Here is a 22,645-nt window from a genome sequence, read left to right as displayed (position 1 = left end):
GCGGGAATAGAAACTTCAAGATATAAATCGCTATTTAGAAGCCCTCTACTTGCATCAATTGACTTCGGAAGGAGAATCCTTATTCACTACTTATCTTTCCTTCTCGAAACAAATCATGAGGGAGCCTATCCCTCACCACTTTAAAGCACCATCAAAGGGGCCTATGATGGTACCACCGATCTATATGACCATCTAGAGAGCTTCAAGGTCCTCATGATGCTACAAGGGGCCTTGAATGCCTTACTGTGCAAGTTATTCTTTGCCATTCTCCATGGTACTGCTTAGATCTGGTATACCAAACTCCAACCGAACTCCATCTTTTTTTTTGAGGAGTTTGGTTGCCATTTCGCTGCTTAATTTTAAAATAGCAAGAAGCCAAGAAAGAGTACTGATACCATCTTCTCTATCCAATAGAAAGAAATAGAGTCTCTCTAAAGCTACATGAGTCTCTTTAAAGTGGCCATCTTAGAAGTCCATGATCTAGATCACTCGATCATGATATCGACCTTCATAAAGGGGCTGAAGGTGGACAACTTCTACTTCTCCTTGGTGAAGAGGTTCCCTCGCAACTTCATGGAGCTCCTCATCCGTGCTGATAAGTACATCAATGGTTAAGAGGGGATGACAAAGAAGCGCAAGGAGAAGGCAGAGTGAAAAAAGACTAGGAAGGATAACCTTGCTCCTCAGCCGAAGAAGCAGAACGGTGATAGCGAGCCTCCTTGTTGATCTCAGAGTCCTCTGCACTTCAAGAACTGTATGCCTCTGAATGCTCTTTGGAGGTAGATTTTGATGGAAAAAAAAAACCAGGACATAGTTCAATTTCCTGGAAAGATGAGTAGTGACCCTGATGCGACCTGAAGAAGTATTACCACTTCCACTGTGGCATCAATGATCTAGTGGTAGCCCAACATGTGTCCTTGGTAAGTGGCAATGGAGTGATCATCCAGCCTCCATCACCTGATCCTTCACAGTTGCACTAGAGAAGTTCCAAAATCTTTTGCCTATAAGATGACAAGTGGCTCGACCACTTGCTTCTCTACTTCCTCCTCCACTAAACAAGATCCATGACCTCAACAATCTCGAGATGTGTATGCCATTATTTTTTTTACAGCCACAGCACATCTCCATGATTGTTGCTCTCTAGCAAACAATGGACGTCCCCAAAGATGATAGGTACTCACCTTCATCTATAAAATTCTTCTTCATGGGGTCCTCCAGATAAGAGTGAACATCTACATTGCATGCCCTCTTTCGAAGATGGACTCTGTATGCACTAGGATCCGACTCCTTCACAGAACTCTGAGTTCTCTCTTCTCCACCTCTGAGACTACCATTCTCCATGCTCCATCTTTCACTCTCCATTCTCCACCGTCAATCTTCCATACTTCGTACTTGACACCACCATATTCTCTTATCTCCATGTACAACTCAAACCTCTTTATTTACTTTTGTGGAAGACTAACTTAGGCATAGGAAGGTCCACTATTAGAGAACCCTTCTAGTGTGAGAACTTTCCTATCTTTGGTAGTTTTATAGAACTGATCCGAGAGATCAATCAAGGACCTAGCTTCAGCATCCTACTCTAAATAACCTGAACGGCTGTCCTGCGACCATCACTCTTTCTCAACTTCAACTAAGCAACTTAAGCCAGCTTGACTCCCTGACAGCAATACCCTACATCGTGTACATCAAGTAGCAGTACATCATGTCAATCATCTCATCTCATTCATGCGGGCCAATTACTAAAATGAGTACATGATGAATGAATCCAATAGAAACAAGATAAGATGGTTGCCATGGTGCACCACCACATGATGCATATGGTGTAAGGGATAATTTTTCATAAGCAGGCATGCAAGTTGTTACTAAGCACTCTCATTGCCTAGCTAAGTGTTGGGCCAAGCATATAAAATGTTGCATATCTTTAGACCAAGTTAAGGCTTATTAAGAATTTTGTATGATCCTTCAGAAAATAATTAATTATTTTGGTCGACAGTGTACATTAAAACATCACAACCTACTTAATAACTCATTAGTGACATAAATAGTATTCTATAAGTATAATCAATAATAATATCAAAATTATGGCTAAGTAATAAAGAAGCTCCTGCCTTTAGGAAGAATGGATTGTCTATCCATTCTAGCTCACCAAAAGACATCCCATCAAATTGAGAGGATGCAAAACACGATGGATAGAGCATATAAAAGATGGATTTCTATGTGAAAAACTATCTCTCTTTGATAAAATCGTAGTACTTTTTTATTTTTTTTCATTCATTTTATTTATATATACTTCTTATTTTAGATATACTATTAACACTATAATATTAAATTTTATTACTAATTATTTTAATTTTAATACATAATTTTCATAATCATAAGTAAATAAATAGAATTATCTTATATATTTTATTTATATTCACTATTTTTTAGTTAAATCTTTATATAAAATTAATCAATTATTTAAATTAAATTACAAATTAATTATCTTTTATATAATTAATCATATAAATAGATTGATTCATATATAACTAATTTATAAGATTAGTTATTAAATTCATACAAATATTTATATATTTTTAAAATATTTATAAATTATAAAGATCATAAGTTTATATATTGTTTTATTTTTTTAGTATAAATAAATATTATAAATTGATAATAATGATAATATCTATTATCAAAGAATAATTTAATAAAAATATCATATAAACATCATCCATTCTCTTTTTCATTTCTCCTAAACCAAATATAGAGAGAATCATTTTCGTCCATTCTTCCATATTTACCAAACATACAGGAGAATAAATAAAAGATCCATTCATTCTCTTCCTCATTCATCTTTCTTTTCTTATCATCTATTGTACCAAATAGAGGATTAGTCTTTAAGAACTATTTTGATATAACTTTATTTGGATAATTAACCTAGTTTTCCATCCACCTGGCATCAAGTTAAACCAGTGTCCATCCAATTATGGGTTCCCCAATCTTCCTATCCTGACCATCTAGTTTGATCCGAATTTTAAAATTTTGCTTGTCTCACTAATTTTGTTAGGCCACCATTGGAGCATTTTTTTTTTTTTTTGGTAACAAAGTAGGAGCAATTACTGAGTGCCATAAGTTAGCCTATTTGAGTATGTTATATGTATCATCACAATCTACAAACTTATGGTCCTGCTACCGAGTGCTATTTCTTAGAAGTATTCTATGTGGATGGATATGATCAAAAAAATCTATATATGTCATTGATTTTAAACTATAGTTGGTAGTTTGTTCCTTCTTTAAATAAAAATATTGATTGCATGACTATAATCATAGTTACTAATTAAAAAAATTATAGAAATATCTCCTCAATTTTAGCTCAATTTCACTTACAACTTCTATACTTTAAAAAGTATCAAACTGATCCTTCTAATTATCGATATGTCCCAATATAGTCCAACCATCTATCTCCATTAATAAAATTTTTTAAAATAATAAAAATACCCATCTCCTTCCTTCTACCTTCTCTCCAATTGATCCCCTCCTCCATCGCCGGTGTCCCTCTTTCTTCCTCTTCCTTCCCCCTCTTCTTCTTTCTCACCCATTTCTCCTCATCCCCTTCTCTTTCTCCCTCTTCCTTTCTTCTCCTCTTTCTCCACCCATTCTCCTCTCCTTTTTTCTCCACTTTTTCTATCCATTCTCCTCCTCCATTTTCTCCTCTCCTTCCTTCTCATGCACTTATCCTCTTCATCCTTTTTCTCTAAGCCATCCACAAACCATCCTTCTTTATGGCGGCCTACTCCACCTTCATTCATTTTTGCCTTCTTCATCTTCTTTCTCCCTATCTTCTTTTCCTCCCCTTCCTCTTACTCCACCATATTTCTTATTGGCAGCCCCTTGTCCCTTCTCCTCTTCCTTCTCATTCTCTTTCTTTTCCTAACCAACCATGAGCCCTATCCCTTTAGATGGCTCCTTCTACATCCTCCTCTCCTCTTCTCCTCTTCTTCCTCCTCCTCCATCCTATTCTTTGCTGGCAGCCCCTCTCCCGTCCTCCTCTTCCTTCTCTTTCTCCTTCTCTTCCAAACCAACCTATGAGTCCTATCCCTTTAGATGGCCTCCTCTACATCCTCCTCTTCTTATTGGCAAAAAAAACTTTCCTCTCCCCTTCTTTCTCACTCATTTCTCCTCCTTCATAATGACTCCATCCACCTCCTTTTCTTATATTTTACCTCCTCATCTTCATTTTTCTCCAAACCGCCCATGAAGCCATCCCCTTCATGGCGACCCCTTCCACCTCTACCCTTTTTCGTCAATAATCCATTCTTCCTCTCTTCTTCCTCCTCACCCTCTTTTCCTTCTTATCCTCATTTTTCTCCTCTAATCTTTTCCTTATCCGCGACCATTCTCCCTTCCTCTTCCTCTTCATTCGCTTTTTTTTTATCATCTTTTTCTTCCTCCAAGCCCATCTATAAATAAAGAATATTTTCATTCATTGAGAGAAAAATCTAACATCATTTATTGATAAAATGAACGGCTGAACCATATTGAAATATATTGATAGCTAGAATGGTAAGTTTGATACTTTTTAAAATACAAGAGATGTAAATAAAATTAAACTAAAATTAAAAAAAATATATTTTTATATTTTTTTCTATAAATTATAAAATTAGATCACATCTGTAAAACCAAAAAATTAATAAACCAGCCATCTATCCAATCCATTTCTCAATCACACAGAACTATAACTTATATGACGAGGGGTTACACCGAAAACTCATGGCTCATTTTTAAAATATAAGCTGTAAGATAATTTTATTTTATTTCTATAAAATTACGAACGCTAATCTTTATATTCTACCCTTGGAAGATTAATTTCAATCCCTCCTCCTCAAGTACGAAAGGATGATGTCCCACGAAAGAAACTCCACAAATATTTAAATTTTTTTAAATATTATTATTTATAATAATTAAAAATGGCAATAAATTTTATATTTTTGGATTATATATTTATTTTATTTTAAAATAAATAATTTATAATTTATTTTTATATTGACAAATAGAAGTATGTGGCTTAAACTGCTTTAGAAATAAAAAAATTTATTTTTTATACAACTATAATTACAAATGAGTGGGTTAAGAGTACCTTATATATATAATCACAAAACATTAATGAAAAGATTATTTTTATAATTTTTAGCAAATTAAAAAGAGAAAAACAACAAGCTAGACCAAAAAAATCCAATGGATTAGAGGTGAAAATAATCCGGATAATATCCATATCTATATCCATAAAAAAATAATATTTATTAATTTTTAAAATAAATATACAATCACTTAAATATGCTATTAATTTAATTTATCATTTATTTTATATTATCTTTAATTCTATAATTATAAAATTTAATTATTCAATTTATATTCATAATTATATTTATATTTTTAATATCTAATTTATATCGATATCTATTTAAAAAATATTATTATATTATTATATTTTAATATTATTTATATCTATATTTATATTCATTAGAAAAAATAACCACACAAACATAGGAACTAAGAAAAACTGGCTTCAAAAGTAACATATAAAGATCGGAAGAACCAAACCGTTGCATCAAAATACCTCTCGACTACTATGACGCAATCTAAAACTAATAACCTACTTTGGAACCAATTTGTGATATTCTAGTAATCAATTTTATCAAAAAAACAGTATTTCACTCAGATTTTAAAAAAAAAACTTCTTTTTTTACAAATAATTAAAAGCTTAATATTTACAATAATTAAAATAGATATCTAAGTCCTGCGCTGCATATAATTATTCTAACAAGTTTATTTTTGAAAAAATAACTCAAAATTACTTTATATATTAATACAGAAATAAAAGAATAAATAGTACACAAAAATACCATTTTATACTTTGAAATTTGTTAATATATTTTAATATAAAACCACTTGAAATGAATTATAACTCTTTTCGGCCATAGGCTAACCCTGAGGAAAATCCATTTATGAATTTTCTTTTCCTTAAGAATCGGGTAAAAATCACAGAGCACAAACTTAAAATATCAAAACTTGAATGGCTCACCAACCAGACCTGGTCCCTTACGCTCAATTATCAACTCTATCCTACCCTTTCGTGACATATGTTACAACCAGCACCTAAAAACCACAATAGCAAGCCAAACAAAATTTTCCCTCAGACATAATTTAGATAAGCAGCAATTTATCCCGTTAGTTATTAACAAAAAGATTATAAACTACTTTTATATGAATTCGTTTATTACAATTTTAAAGACAAGCAGCAGACTTGAAAGGCAAGAAAGCTTTTCAATTTTTTTTTTTAATACCAAAAAAATTCGTTTGATGAACTTTCAAAAATTGATTTGTAAATTAAACTCACGAAAAAATAACCAATGTTCAAAGACACTACGGTTCCAAATTAATTACAGGATCACAACAATTTGAGAAACCGGAAGTATACGTCTACCAATTATAACTGTAATGCTTTCAAATTATAATCCGCCGCCAAAAGTAAACAACACAAAACAGCCAAGGAAAATTAAAGGATCTCGGTGGATTCGAACCACCATCCTCTCGAGCATTGAAAGTTAGGCCTCCACCAACGCTTCGAGCGCTCTTACCATTTACAGAGCTTAGAGATCCCGAAGAAACTATGAAAACGTATCGGTTCTAAAAAAAACTACTTTTAAATTCCCCTCCGCTACAAAATTTGCATATAAGATACTTCTCGTAAAACCGCAATACCCCCTCCACCAACTCTATTTTCCTTCTCTTTTTTTTTTTCACAACTGGATTTTCCTACTTTCTTTTTTTTCACCTATTCACTTCCCAGAACCCAAACCAACCTCCCCCCACCCCCCAACCAAATCCTATAAAAGAAATAATAATAATAATAATAATAAAATCAAGCGGCCTAACCACACCCCAATTCTTTAAAAAGTAAATAAACAAATAACTTCCCACACAACCCTACTAAATTCCTACCGTAAAAAGATTGGGAAAAACTGACATACGAAAAATAGAATAAAATTAATATTCCTCGCACTCGTCTTAAAAATTAGTGACCGCCCCTTTACACGCCACCCAGAAAAAAATGATGTTGTTCCCCCGCCGCGATTATTATAAATTTAAAAAAATAAGACAAATTCGTCCAATCCATTTATTAGCCAACTCCTTCAACAAGCCCTTACCACGCAAATTCCTCATCGCCAAAATCCGGTGATATTTTCTTCCACCTAAGACGACAACAATCGGAGGAACCCAAAAATTAAAAAAAAAGGTAAACGTCCCGCAAATTTACCCGGCCAACCACAATTTAGAGCCTCGGTACAATTTAAACACCCCCCAAACAACCCCACAAAACCACACAACAATATTTTTTTTTTTTTAAAAAAGTCTAAATTTACTCAGGTCACATTCCGTCCAACCCCCCAAAGGATCTAGACACAAAAATGAAGTGCTACGGCCACTTTTGCCCGTACACCGATTTTTTTTCTTAATAAGGCGCGAATCCGATGCCCGTAAATAACGGACAAGCCCAACCACTCAACCACAATAATGAATAATTGCGATGACTAATAATAAACTACCACCGACAAGATAACACCTATTCAAATAAACAAAAATTCAGAACATGGTTATTTTTATTTAAAAAGACAACTAATTTCCTCGATGCATTAGTTTCTTCCATTATTTTCCCTACATTTGACGAGCAAGCACGATACGCCAGATTTACTTCAACGCAACATACATATTCGTTTGATCTGTACGTAAAAATAATTTTCTATAACATTTTCCAGCCCGACTTTCTAACCTGCAAACACTCACCCGGGGCCCAACCAAAAAAAAAAAAAAAAAAGATAAGGGCCCAGACCTCTTCCAACGCCCAATAACAACAGAACTCCCGAGTCCAAAACGAGCAAATATTGCTCCTCACCACCGCTGCCCCACCCAACTACCAGCTTCAACCGAATGTGAGTGCCCACCAAGGACACTTCAATCATCCGACAGCACTCAAGACTACCGATGGTAAAATTGAGCCAAAATAATAAAGTAACCGATTTCCCCAGACTAATGTAATAACCTAATGACAATCCCCATACAAAACATAATTGAGAAATCTAGCCCCAGAAGAAGGGAATGAAGCAGCAGCTATGGCACTTTTGATACGGAAGCTAAACAAGGAAACAACAAACCTCAAAACTACAGAATCAATCTCAAAACATAAAAACAATCCAGCGCAAATTAGCTATAGGCAGTAATAGATACAAGAATCAAAGCTTCAAAAAAAAAAAAAACAATAAGATTTTTACAAAATAAGAATAGTTTTAACAAGAGTTGATTACCATTCTCCATGGATGATGCCCCAACAACTTTTCTTGCCTGTCCAGCAATGACCTCAATGACGATTGCAAAATACTCGTGGAGAACATTTTCATGTATGCATATCACATAATTGCAAGAATAAAGAATCGAACCACGGAGAACTCCAGAGAATAAATCATGGATCCCAAGTCCGCTGTCCTATCCACAGCTCTAGTACATCCGAAGCTTCACAGATTCCAGCCATGACATTATGACATAGACAAGCTGAGATCATCGTCGTCCGGTTTGCCACAGGGCGTCCATAGTCCAGCGCCATCCACATTATCTTGCTGCTTTCGCGACTGTATTGCCTTTGAATTCGTACAGAGAAATCCAAGGTCCACGACATAACTTAAGCATACAGAACCACTCACCCAGGAACAAACTAAAACACAACCGCCTCCTATAAGAGGACAATGTTACATAAAATGACCCTCCACTGCAGAAATCGAGTGATCTTACAAAAGAACATACTAACTAGGCTCCAAAGTCTCATTTAGAGCACATAATAAACAACACTATGAGCTCATGTAGGCGTAAATTAACCAACAAATCCCAAATAAAACAGAAGCAAACATCACAGACGAAAGTAACAAAAATAATTGCACGCTCCATATTTGTAACCATGCAAAGTAAGCATTTCTTTACATGGTCCGCATAATAACTAGTTGGTGGAGAAATTGCACGTTACATAAACAATATAGTTTGTCCGATACTTCCAGGGGAAATAAAATAGTTATGATGAAATGAACACTACGACAACGGGTATCATAAATGCGGTAATTGTACCTCAACATTCAGGATTTAAAGATTAACTGATTATCCATAAAACTGGCTTAAATAAATTAATGAATGAAATAAATTCGATTATACCCTTTTTTTTCAGCTACTTAAATTTAATGGATAGCAAGCATTGATGTAATTGTACCTCGTTCGACGGTTGATGATGGCCACGAGGGATCCCTTTATGCTTTCTTAACAAAGTCGACGGCGGCTTATAGGTCACAAGCGATCCATGCAGTTGAGGACAAAAAGCCAAAGGAAGAGGAAGGAAGAGAAAGAGAGAGAGAGAGAGAGAGAGAGAGAGAGAGAGAGCAGAAAGGGGAGAACCCGGGGAAAAAGACCAACCCCGTGCGATCTCCCCTACCAAAAAAACATAAAAATTTTATTAGGGTTCGGTGACCTGCCATGCGAGCGCACCCAACATGGCAAAGGTCGGTGTGACAACAGGATAGGATCCAAGAGGAGTTTTTTTCTCCCCTAAACCCCCTTACCTTCTCCCATCCACGTAGCTTCCCAGCTTCCCTTGGATCTACATCAGAGACAGAAACCCTACCCATAACATCTCTCATTCTAATTTATCAAAACAAGAGATATCAGGAGAGATCCATCGATTAACAACCTCATCTTTTACATCCGATTGGAGGAAGAGAAGTCGAAGATGATCGCCACGGTCGCGCAAGCCCGATCAACATGGATAACGAAGAAATCTGATGACGACCTCAGATCTGAAACGAGGACAAGGATAGAACCTTCCTGGGTCCGAAGCCTTTTCCATCGACAGAAGATCTGCTGCAAAATACCGGATAGAAATAGGATAGCAACACAAAAACAAATCGTGCAGACCTAAAAAAAAAAATCATGGATATAGCACGCGATAACCGTATTAAGTCAAGAAGTTTAGGGGAAAAAAAAGCAAAAATCATAAATAATTACTTAAGAGCCTAAAAAGAAATTAAAACAAATAATTACAGAGTCAATATATCCAATCGAGAGAAACGTAACAACAAAACAACCTACCCTTGTAGATCAAAGAGTAACATTTATAAGAGGTGAGAATAGCTATAAACAATATACATTTAAAAAAAAGAAAAGGGAGGAATAAAAGCTACAAAAACGTAGAACCACCAAAAAGAGAAAAAATCGAAGAGAAATCTAATTTGATGCGAAAAATAATTTCTCTACATCTTTCCAAATTGGAGCGGAATGGAGGAAAAATGGTTTATCTGGCCCACCCCATCTGGTTTGAGAGTAAGTCTTAGTTGAGATTTTAATAACAAAAAATAAGCAAAAAAATTACCATATTCACATAAAGAACTATAACATCAAAGATCGATCACAAACTAAAACATAACCCATAGATCTACAGCCTAATCAAAGAAAGACTGAGAAATCATACGAAAAATAAAAAAAAACCACCGGCGAAAGATCCATGAAACCATAGATCTGATCGACGTTTCATAGACCGGATCGGCGAAGAAAACCCAAGGAGGAAAAAAAAGACGAAGAACCAGGAGTAACGACGGCACCGCTCAAAAGGAAAACCCTAATGAAGGCAGAAATGAGGGTGGACTGGTATTTATCGACCTTTCGGAGAGGATGGACGGTCGGATTAAAGCGGTGCTAAATTTGACGTGCTTGGATGGTCCACGTGTGATAATCCTATTGGTCTTGCCAGCAAAGTCGGTGCTTGGATGGATTGACGTCATTGCTTACGTCACCTCCCTCGGCGGTTCCGTTCCAGGCTATCTTCCATCCGGCGGCACAAAAATAGCTATGCGTGATGCGATCTGCCAACTGAATTGGACTGCCATGAAATCAAGTTCGCCCAATCAGGGAGTCATGTCTATCGTGGTGACGAAGGGACTTGGCGTCCCCTCTTCATGCTCCTCCTCGTTTCTTTTAATTATTTAAATTATAAAAATATATTTTTTATTTTTATCAAATTTTATTTATATTTTTTATATTTTAAAAAATATTAATTTGATCCGAATAGTCAGCATATTTCAATATAATTCAATCATCCACTTATCAATAAATATTGATATTTTTTTTTCTAAATAGATAAAAATATCATTCGCTTGTAGATGACTTAAAGAAAAAAAAAAGATGAGAAAAAGAAATAAAAAAGTTATTGTGAAGAGAGATAGCTTATAGACAACTTGAAGAAGAAAGAAGAGTAGAAAAGAAAGAAGAGATCAATTAGAGAGAAAGGATGAGGAAGAAAAAGACAAGAAAGAGGAGGGAGCCACTGAGAAAAAACATGACTTGTGGACGGCTTGGAGAAGGAGGAGGAGGAAGAGGAGAAAAAGAAGAGGAGGAGATTAATCGGAGAGGAGGAAGAGGAGAAGGATGAAAGGAAAGCAGTAAAGAAATGGATAAAGATGGAGCGAGCTCCTATGAAGGAGGAGAAATGAGTGAGGAGGAAAGGATCGAAAGAGAAAGAAGGAGAGAGAAAGAGAGATATCAATGACGTCGGAGGAGGAGATTAATCGGAGAGGAGAGAGAAGGAGAAAAGAGAGGTGATAGAAGAATGGGCGTAGATAAAGGGAGCCATCATGGAGGAGAAAAAATAGATGAAAAGGAAGGAGAGGAGGAAGGAGGAGAGAAAGAAGGGCTCCGATGATGGAGGAGGGGAGCAATCAGAAAGGAAGAAGGATGAGGAAGCGGAGGAGATGGAGGACTGGGTAAAGGTGGAGCGAATCGCCATGGATTAAGAGAAATGGGTGAAGAGGAAAGAGAGGAGATAGGAGAAGAAAGGAGTAGGGAGAAAGAGAGATGCCAACGACGAAGCAAAAGGAAATTAATCAGAGAGGAGGGAAGAGATGGAGATAAAAATATTTTTATCATTTTATAAAATAATGATATCATATAATGGTCACATGACATAATTTTATTAATGGAGATAGATGGTTAAATTATATTGAAATATATTGATAACTAGAATGATCAATTTAACATTTTTTTCAAGTATAAAAGTGTAAATAAAATGAAATTTGCTATGGTGCTTCGAGATACAAACGAGCCGAGCTGCTCGTGAGCTACTTAAGCTCAACTCAAGTTGGTTGTTATTGAGTTCGAATCGAGTTTGAGTAATTGAATCGAGCTCAAGTAGCTTTTCAAGTCAAGTTCGAGTAGCAGGATACTCGACTAAAAAGCTCACGAGTCTACTCAATATTATATATATTTTTAATAATATTATTTTTATTTATAATAAATATTAATATATGTATTATTAGAAGGCTAAAACTCGATTTTAAGCTCGAGTATGGCCGGTTAATATTCGAGTTGTTCTTGAGTTTTGTCTATTTTTTTATTGAGCCAAGCTCAAGTTTGGGATATTAAGACTTAATCAATCTCGAGCTGAGTTTTGAGTCTGAGTATTTTGAGTCAAGTCGAGCACGAACTTCCAGCTACTCAACTTGGCTTGGCTCAATTGCATCCTTAATAGTGCTTCTTTATAATATTTTATTATAAAAAAATTTAAGATATTATATATTATTATTTTTTAAAAAATAATATATTATTATTATTTTTTCTCTTTCCTCTTTCATGTCCCTTTGCCCACAGCTTCTCCACCCCCCTCTCGATGCCACTCGGGGCTCCTCCACCTCCCTCCTCCGCACTCCCCCCCCCGGGCCCTCTGCTCGCTTCTTCATCTCCCTTCCTCCGCTTGCAACTTCTCTATGCCCCCCAAGCACTCGCAGCTCCTCTACCCTCGATCCCACCCCCCGTCCCCCACCCCCACGTGGCTTCTCTACACCACCCACCCACGTTGCCACCCACCACCACCCCCCTCTAGGTGCGGTGGCTCCTTCACCCTTGATCTCCTCTATCCCCCACCCCCACGGTGCCTAGCCGCCTATAGAGGACCGCAACTTCTTCACACCAACGCATCCCACAATTGGGAATTGGATCATAAAACCAATCATTTAATGATTGTGCTAATTATAATTGTATATGAATTGATAAATAATAAAAATTATTTGATATTTTTTATCACAAGATTACATCTTCTAACGAACTCCAATATTGTAATGAAGTCCTTAGGACTACTTTAATTGATAAAGGAAGATTTATCGCGTAGTCCTTAAACTGATTCGTGACCAAACGATACGCTATTACTAGAATATTGTAATGAAGTCCTTAGGACTACTTTAATTGATAAAGGAAGATTTATCGCGTAGTCTTTAAACTGATTCGCGACCAAACGATACGCTATTACTAGGATGACAGCGATATCAAGTGTAGGTCATTGTATGTCATATACATTGATTATCCTTGTAATCAAATGGTATGGAGATACTAGTACAACATGCAGGTGAGATGTAGGGGTACATCATCGCTGGATGTGACCAACTGCGGAGCACTCTGCTGTCAAGGGTAGCTCGTGAAGGGTATGGATATAAGTGTCCTCCGATCTGAGATCACCATGATGACTTACAAATAACTCACTGTACTTTAGTGCCGGACTAATTAAATTTTTAATTCAGTGACAAAAGGTTTCTGGGTATAGTCAAGTACTTATCAAGTCGGTGCATGAGTCAAGATGGAATTGATCCCTCCGAATTAGTAGGAGATATGCACTAGTATATTTCAATTTAGCAAAATCTGGGCTCAGATAATCTATGTGATGGATTTGAAAAAGATTGAAATACAATGTGGATGACTTATTTAGGATTGACAGTTAAATCCTTGATCATTCTCGAGCATTAGAGTCAAATGGATGAATTATACGGTAACCATAGCCAATAGATTTTTGAATGTTGCTTCACGATTATTCGACCTATCCGGACATTAGGTCATCATTGCTAGATGGTTACATTGATTGGTTCAGAAAGTTGTTCTTATGCTACAGGCTTAGGTGCGAACCTATGGGGTCATACTCAAAAGAAGTTTCTGACTGATCATGTGGCTGATCAACGATTGAGAATCATTCAAGGGCTTAATCGTCAATTCAATTAATGATTAACCTTATGCAAAAGTTACAATAAATTAATTCATCAAGTGTTAGTGAATTAATGAAAGATTAATTAGCAATTAGATTGCTGATTAGCTCAATTTGATTGAGCAAAGAGGATTAAATAAAATCTAATTGAATTGGATTCAATTATGTTTGACTCGATTAGGTTATGAGATGATCTAATCGCTAAGGAAGAGAAAGGGCCCGTGCTGGTATCGTACCATTGAAGAGTGAAATCTCGCTCCTGATCATGCCTCGAAGAAGGCAATTCACGAGGAAAGGTCCCACTCAGACATTCAGACACACACAAACACAAAGATGACAACTGGGGCACGTTGCTAAGGATAGGCTCCTGCTTTGACTATAGAATAGATGAGCATAGTACCTAGCTCTGTGATGTGGCTCTGCTTCCGAGGGTTAGGTCAAGGGTCGGTCGAGAACAGCTACCTTCCCGATAGGTTGATCCAGACTTTGAAAAGTAGCATAGAATATTGCTTCGGTAATACGGACTCGACCCGCTCCTACCCACCCCAGGGTATCATAGCATGTTGGGAATCGAGGGGGGACATAGTGGACGTAACAACTCCCATCGGTTGGGGGCTGTGCTGCCCTGCCTTTCGATCGATACACAGTTGAGGAGGCCGATCACGAACGCTACAGGTGTGGGAGCGATCCTGGTCAGGGAAGGCTAAGACGGCGCCTTGCATATGGGTAGCAAGAGGGCGCTTATGCCCCGACGGTGGGGCCTTATGGGAAAGGGCCCAGCCCAATAGGGACAGCACACCCCCCACTTGAAGCGCACCTCTATATCGACTGAATCACTCTATCTAAGGTTGATGTCGGTGGAATCGGTGAACCACGCAAGCTGGTTAGATGCGTGGGGCAGAGGGCTCGTAGTACCCCCCTTTTCTTGATCCAGCCTCCTTGGATTTTAGGTGATAGAGTGATTCCTGATTATCCCTGCTTTGATCAGAATTTTAGTTCAATCAATTATTAATTTGATTAAAATTTGATTAAAAATTTATGAACCTAATTAGATTGGATTTCATATATTTTATTTAGGCTAAACCAGATGTGATTTGGTTTGGATTCAAATAAGAAAACTTAGAGTCCTTATTGGAATAGAACTCTTCTTCCTGCGCCAACCCAGATTGCATGCTATATATCTCCACATATAAAATTATTTTGTAAGAGATTTTTTACACAAAAGAGTCCTTTTCCTTATCTATCTCACGTCCAAATCTGAATTAGTTTTGATAAAAGGAAGGTTCTGAAATTAGATTTCAAAATATTCCTTATTAGGAGAATCTGTTCTCATTCAGATCAATCTCTCCATGCCAATAAATTTTTTTCTCCTTATATCTATGACATTTTGAGGAGATTTTTCATGGAAGATCAATTGGAGAATTGATTTGCCATGAAAAAAGATAGAAAAGGGTGTCCCATATTTTTTGATATATTTTGGGATGTAGAATTGTGAAGGGAGGCAGAATACTGTAAGAATCCAAGATCACTAGGACTCTTCACCCCACCTCCTTACATGCTTATAAAAGAGACTTTTGTGGTTTCTTTTATGTGTGTAAGATACCAGAAGAGAGCTCATCATGTGATAGAAGTTTAGGCATGGTTCATGATGTGAAAAATAGAGAGGAGGATCCTCTCTCTTGGGGTGTGCGCAAAAATCTGAATTTCAGATTTTTGTTTCTAAGGGTTTGGGAAGAGGAAATAAATTTAAAAAAAATTATTTTTTTCATCTTTCTTTCACCTCTTCATCTCCTCCAGAAGTTCATCTTCAATCTCTGAAAAAATTTCAGAGATTTGAAGAAAGGATATAGATCGACCAAGAAGAAGATTTTCGCACGAGCTAGCACTCTCGTGAAGATCAATGAGATTGGGCTTCAAGTGGATTTCTCGTAGAAGTCGGATGCATGTGCGGCTGTGAGTAATCGGTAAGGATCCTCTCTACCATATCTCTCAGCAGTAGGAATGACAAAATTAATCCGATCCGATGGGTATACACCCTACCCGAACCTGGTCAAACCCGAAAAATAGAGTTTGACTGGGTTTGGGTTCGGGTTTGGGTAAAATCCGAAAATTATAGTACGGGTATGGGTAGTGCTATTTTCTATCCGAACCCGACCCGAACCTATGGATATGGGTAATATCTGAACCCATATCCGAATATATATATATATATATATATATATATATATATATATATATATATATATATATACATATATATATATATACATATATATATATATATATATATATATATATACATATACATATATGCATATCCGAATATATATATACATATGCATATACATATATACATATCCGAATATATATATACATATACATATACATATATATATATATATATATATACACACACACACACACACACACACACACATATACACACACACATATATATGATCTCTCTCTCTTTCTCTCTCTCTCTCTCTCTCTATATATATATAATTATATATATGTATGTATGTATATGTATGCATGCATATATGTATGCATGTATGTATGTGTGTGTGTTAGAAGTGTGTATGTGCGTATGTATGTATGTATATATATATAATTGGTAATTCTATTTTTGATTGATAATATGCATAAAATTATTTTATTTTTTTTTTGGTATAGAATGGATGGGTATGGGTTGGGTATGGGACGGGTATGGATTGGGTATGGAGAAATGGGTTACCCACGGGTATCCCCGAACCCGTTGGGTATGGGGATGGGTATCTCTTTTCTTACCCGATTGGGTATCGGGTCGGGTTTGGGTATAGGGTATTAAGTTCGGATTTGGGGATGGGTAGTATACTATCCGACCCAAACCCTACCCATTGCTATCCCTACTCAGCAGCAGAGATCATCGATCCATGATCAGGTATCGAGTTCTGAACTCAGATTAGAAGTAGATGTGATCTACTGCTCACATGCATGCATGTTGATTTTATCTTCGAATTATTTTAGATTTTATATGCAACATAACATATTATAGATCATAGAGTAGGTTGATTTGATTATTAGATCATATGCATGTTAGATTAATTTGATTAATTTAGTTATCGTCTACTGTAATTTTTTTTAAAAAAATTTCGAAATACATACAAGAAATCGCCTGCGCATCCCAACAATGGTATCAGAGCCTATGTTCGTTATGATATGATTTATGTGCATGTTAAATTTAAAATTTAATTTTATTTAGATCTAATATGTAATATTTAGATCTGAATTTAATTAATGATAGATCACACAAACTGATATAAGGTTGTCCTACTGTAAGATTTATCCATTATAGTGAAAAAGTTATCTTAGTTTATGTTGATCCTTGATAAAATCTGATTTTATGTCATGCATGTGATATTTATGATCTGATTTAGATATGATCTAAGATTATAATCAGATCTGATATAATTAGATTAGATCTAAATTTATGCATATATAATATATGATTAGATTAAATGATCCGATTAATAAGTACTTGGATTGGATTGATCACCAGGTCGTCCGATCATAGGAGCAAAAAAGAGTTTAAAGGCTCTCTCTTCTCATTTGATGGGGTGATCTTATAACATGTAGGGGTGCCATGTGATTAGATCCCATGAAAAAGAATATGAAAGAAAAAACTTATTTTTTTGCAAAACTCTAGATTTTGAAATCCTAGGTTTGTTGTATATGATACAAAGTTGTATGAAATATAAGATATCTAATCTATGTGATTAAAATTATTTTAATCATAAAAAAATAAAATCTTGAATCATAAAAAATTTTAGATATGATCTAAAAATATTATGATTGATTTTATTTTAGTGTTATGTAAGAATTTTTAGATCTGAAACTCCTTGAATCATACTCGCACAAGTACTGAGCCGAACCAGTTTTAAACTGAGTCGACCCAGTCTCTTTGTGTAGCTAGCTTAATAGTGATTGAATCAATCTAGTTTCAGATTAAAAAATTTTTGCATAAAATTTATTGTAAATTATTTACAAAATAAAAGGATAAAATTATTTCAAACCATAACCTTAACCATGTTGATGTAAAACTTAATTGAGAATTAAGTGTTAAGTTGATTAGATCTAGAATTATGATTTGAGATCTAATGATATTACATAAAATATGGGACATGGGTTAGCTCAAATCAGATCCTCTTAATTGGGTTAGACCTAAGATTAGAATCAAAGAGTTAATAGACTAACTAGAGAAATTGATTAAATCTAATCAAATATTGAATTAGATTAAAATCAGAGTTTCTCAAGAACCAATACAATAGTTGTAGATGGTCAAATTCATATCTTTAATTAGACTAAATGGACCTTGATTATGGCTCAGTGGTTGAACCCGAATCATTAGGTTGGTCAAATCGAGACTAATTAACTAATTGGTGTCTAAGATAAGTTTGGCATTTTGATCGATAATTTTTAATTAAGAGCGGCTTACCTGGTCATTTTGATGGTGTCTAAAGTAAGTTTAGCAGATCCTCCCATCGATCTCATTTATCTGATCAATTTAGTGAATTATGTCTTGATTAGACCGCTAAGTGATTCGAGTTGATCCATGCCATTAAGGTTGATCAGTGTAACTGATCTAGGTGCCATTTCAACTAGTATGACCCTGATCTAATTCAATGACTTAGTGAATTAGTGGGAGGATTATGGTTTACTGGTTGATCTCTTCTCATCTCTTCTCTAAATTGATTCTTAAATTTTTTAAATTATTAGATCCATAAAATGAGCTAGTTATAGAGATAACTAGATCATAGCCTCCCATTAAGATGAATGATAATAGGTCAATTATTTCTGATTGACATTGCAGATGCCATCTGTCTGGTGTTATCTCTGAATGATGGAATTATCATTCATCATATGATGACTCTGTTGTACTATCTGATGATGATTGGGTTGACTGAGCCATCTTGGGACCTAATCATTCATTAGTTAGAAATACTGAGTAGGTTTATATTAATAGTTTGACCAAATTAAAACTTTCAGTGGAGGCCCATCATCTACTGAAATAAAATTTGAGATAAAATTAATTATTAAAAATTATTCGAAAAAATAATTAGTTGAGAACCTACCCATAGAAGCATGTGTTGACTGAGCCAACTTCGGGCTTGTATGCAGTCTGTGTGGATTCTAGTACCCACTAAAAAATTAAGGTAATTTCTCGGATTGAAAATAGAGACTATCAATTCGTATAAAATAGTGAGAGAACTTTTAGACTAAAGTCTAAGACTTTAGGCTTAATGAATTCATAAGTATAGAGATCTTGTATTTTTCTTTCAGTTATGGCTAAATGTACTTGCTTCATTCACTATTTGACGGTGACTGATTTATAGGACCCAACTTCGATAATTAGTATCGAAAGTTATGAATAGTTCTAGAGCACGAATAGATCGTACATATGATTATGGATCTAGCACCTGAAATTTTCACATCTAACACATATGATGCGATCAAAAGCACTTATCAGAAGTAGCCAAATGACCATATCATTATGTGGTATTATTGAGAGCAGCAAAGTACATGAATTTAGTTGTAAATTCGATGATACTTAGTGGGAGAAAATTTCTCAAATATTAAAGGAGTTCTTTCACACCTCTGAAAATATGTCTTCAGTATGGCAATAATTCTTTGAGAAAGAAAAAAAAAGATGCAAAGAGTCGTGCTTGGGCTAATAAATTCGAACTGACAAAAGAGTCTGAGATTAATCTAGTCTGGCAAAGTCTCTTGATCCGAACAGACTAAGGAAGAGAAATCAGTAACGAATTACTGGACAAGGTATTTATATGATAATACTTTGTGATTTCTTTATCTGTGATACTACTACCTAGATATTGGATATCGAATGTCCATACAAATTATTGCAATGACTTCTGGTTAGTAGAAGATTGAAAATCGTAAGAGATTTCTGAACATTGGAGATGAAAGTTATGTTCCAATCCTGACTTTAGGAATTCTCGAGCCTATTTTCATTTCTAATAATATCATTTTAGTGATTGTCACTATTATCTAATGATTTTATGATATCATTATGAATGATATCAAAATCATGTGGATAATTGAAAATAACATTTATGAATAGTCACAGCCTGTTAGTGTATTGTACATAATCAAACAAACTTCCTAAAATAGATAATGTCATAAAAGTCTATCTTTGGCAACTTAAGCTTGGTCATATAAATAAGAATAGGATCAATAGGAGATAATTCTTGAGGTCAATGATTGAGAATCATTGTCAACTTGTCAATCCTATCTCCTTAGTAAGATGACCAAGTCATTTTTTGTTGGAAAAGGTGAACGAGCCAATAATATTCTGAATCTGATACATACTGATGTATTGAATCTACGAATATATTTTTCATAAATTTAGATTATTTAAAATATTCAAATAAGTCTATAATAATGTAAAAAAATAAACTTAGAAGAGTATTGAAATTCTTCGATCAGACCGAAGAAGAGAATGCATTTCAAGTAAGTTTTGACATATGTAGAAGAGAATAGGATTCTCTCTTATTGAAATCAATTTTGTTAAACATAGTTCGATCCATGATGAGGTTTACAAGTCTGCCAGTCTCCATTTAAGGTTATACTCTTAAGACTACTTGTTATGTTATGAATTGAATTTCAAATTAATCAATTGCAAAGACTCTATATGAGATATGGATTAGGCATAAGCTGATACTTTTTTATCTTGGGATTTGAGAGTGTTTAGTTTATGTCAAGCATTTGCAGATCGATTAGCTTGGATCCTCATCCTATATGTATTATTTTGCAGGATATCCTAAAGAATCTAGGGGATATAACTTCTACTATAGTAAAGAACAAGAGTTATTCAGCATTCCTTTTAAATAAGAAGTACCTTGGTGAAGGTACTGATGTCTTTAATATAGAACTTATGAAGTTCGACAAGTAGAAGAACCGACACAATCTGGTGAACCCATAGAATCAGATTTGATTAGATCAAACCTAAAATCCATTGTAGAGGCACCATTAAGGAGATCCGATAGAGTACCGCATTTGTCAGATAGATATTTTGATTTCTAGTTTTGAGACATAATCCTGTTGAACTCGATGAGAATAATAAAGATTTGATCATCTACATGGATACCATGCAAAGATTCGACTCTGATTAATGGCTTAGATCCTAGGTTCGAAATAGAGTCCATGAAGATCAATGATGTATGGACACTCATTGATTCACTCGAAGAATAAAGCCCATAGAGTGTAATTGGATCTTCAATAGGATCAGAGTAGTGCAGATGAGAAGGTGGAGAACTAAAAAGCTCATCTGGTTGCCTAAGGATATTGTCAACATTATGGTATTGACTATAACAAGATATTTTTTATAGTGGTAATGCTAAATATTTTGGAGTTGAAACATGCATTTTGATAAGTGATCAAAATGCATGACTTCGTCGAGAATGAAGAAGAACCCTGCAAATACAAATGGATTAATAGTTCTATGAGCATATTTCTTGTCCTGTATATGAATAAAATTTTCTTAATCAGGAATGATATTTCTTACATTACAGGAAATAAAAATTTCACTGTTATTATTGTTCTCCATAAAGAACTTTGAGAAAAGTATCTCTCATCCTAGTGATAAAGATCTATAGAGATAGATCTAAGAGGTTGCTTGAATTTTTCAATCCAGTATACATAGGATGTTTTTGAGTAGAATTTATTCTATCATTACACTATGTATGAGACTGAATATGGTATACTCACTAGGATAGTGAGTGGATACTTGCAAGATCCGGATGAGAATCACTGGAAGATCATCCTTAAGTATTTAAGAAATACTAAGGATCGGTGATTTGGTTATAGAGAATCTGACTTAAAACTTGTAGAGTGTGACTTCAATTTTTAATTGAACATAATAATAGTAAGAATATGTCGAAATACATCCTTACCTTAAAAAATGGAGCAATCTACTGGAAAGATTCCAAGCAAAAAAATATAGCCAAATTCAAATTGCGAGACAGAATGCATTGCAGCATTCGATGCTTGCAAGAAAGCTATGCAATTATATAGGTTCACTGGCAAGCTAGAAGTGGCACCCTCCAATTATGATACTGATGTATTGTATAGCACTGGAGCCATAGCTCATGTCAAAGAGCCGAAGTCCCATTAGCTTACTCGGTATTTTGCATCGCTACCACCTTATCGAAAAATCTATTAAAGTGACGTCAATCTTTAGAAAATCGATAGAAAAGAGAACTTGACCAACCTATTTACTAAAGCCTCGGTATCTAGGAGTTCTAAGATGATAATCGAAGATGGATATATGATACTACACTGATCGACTTTAGTCTAAGTGGGAGTTGTTGGGAATTATGTCCTAAAGCCAATCGTTTGACGATTGTGCTAATTATAATTATATATGAATTGATAAATAATAAAAATTATTTGATATTTTTCATCACAAGGTTACATCTTCTAACGAACTTCTATATTGTGATGAAGTCCTTAGGACTACTTTGATTGATAAAGGAGGATTTATTGCGT

At 35.0% G+C, this 22,645-nt stretch overlaps 1 long non-coding RNA gene across 1 annotated transcript; it reads right to left on the bottom strand.

Annotated features, from left to right (window-relative positions):
- Positions 1–8,230: 8,230 nt before the first annotated feature.
- Positions 8,231–10,749, bottom strand: LOC109506675 (uncharacterized). Its single transcript, XR_002166154.3, has 2 exons — positions 9,773–10,749; positions 8,231–9,682 (listed from the first exon to the last, which is right to left on the bottom strand). It is a non-coding gene; the product is annotated as an uncharacterized lncRNA (long non-coding RNA).
- Between the last annotated feature and the right edge of the window lie 11,896 nt (positions 10,750–22,645).

The sequence above is a fragment of the Elaeis guineensis genome, chromosome 15 (genome assembly GCF_000442705.2).
Source record: "Elaeis guineensis isolate ETL-2024a chromosome 15, EG11, whole genome shotgun sequence".
In the NCBI taxonomy this organism is placed as follows: domain Eukaryota; kingdom Viridiplantae; phylum Streptophyta; class Magnoliopsida; order Arecales; family Arecaceae; genus Elaeis; species Elaeis guineensis.
Note: the sequence above shows the minus strand (reverse complement) of the source record. Positions and strands in the feature narration are given on the sequence as shown.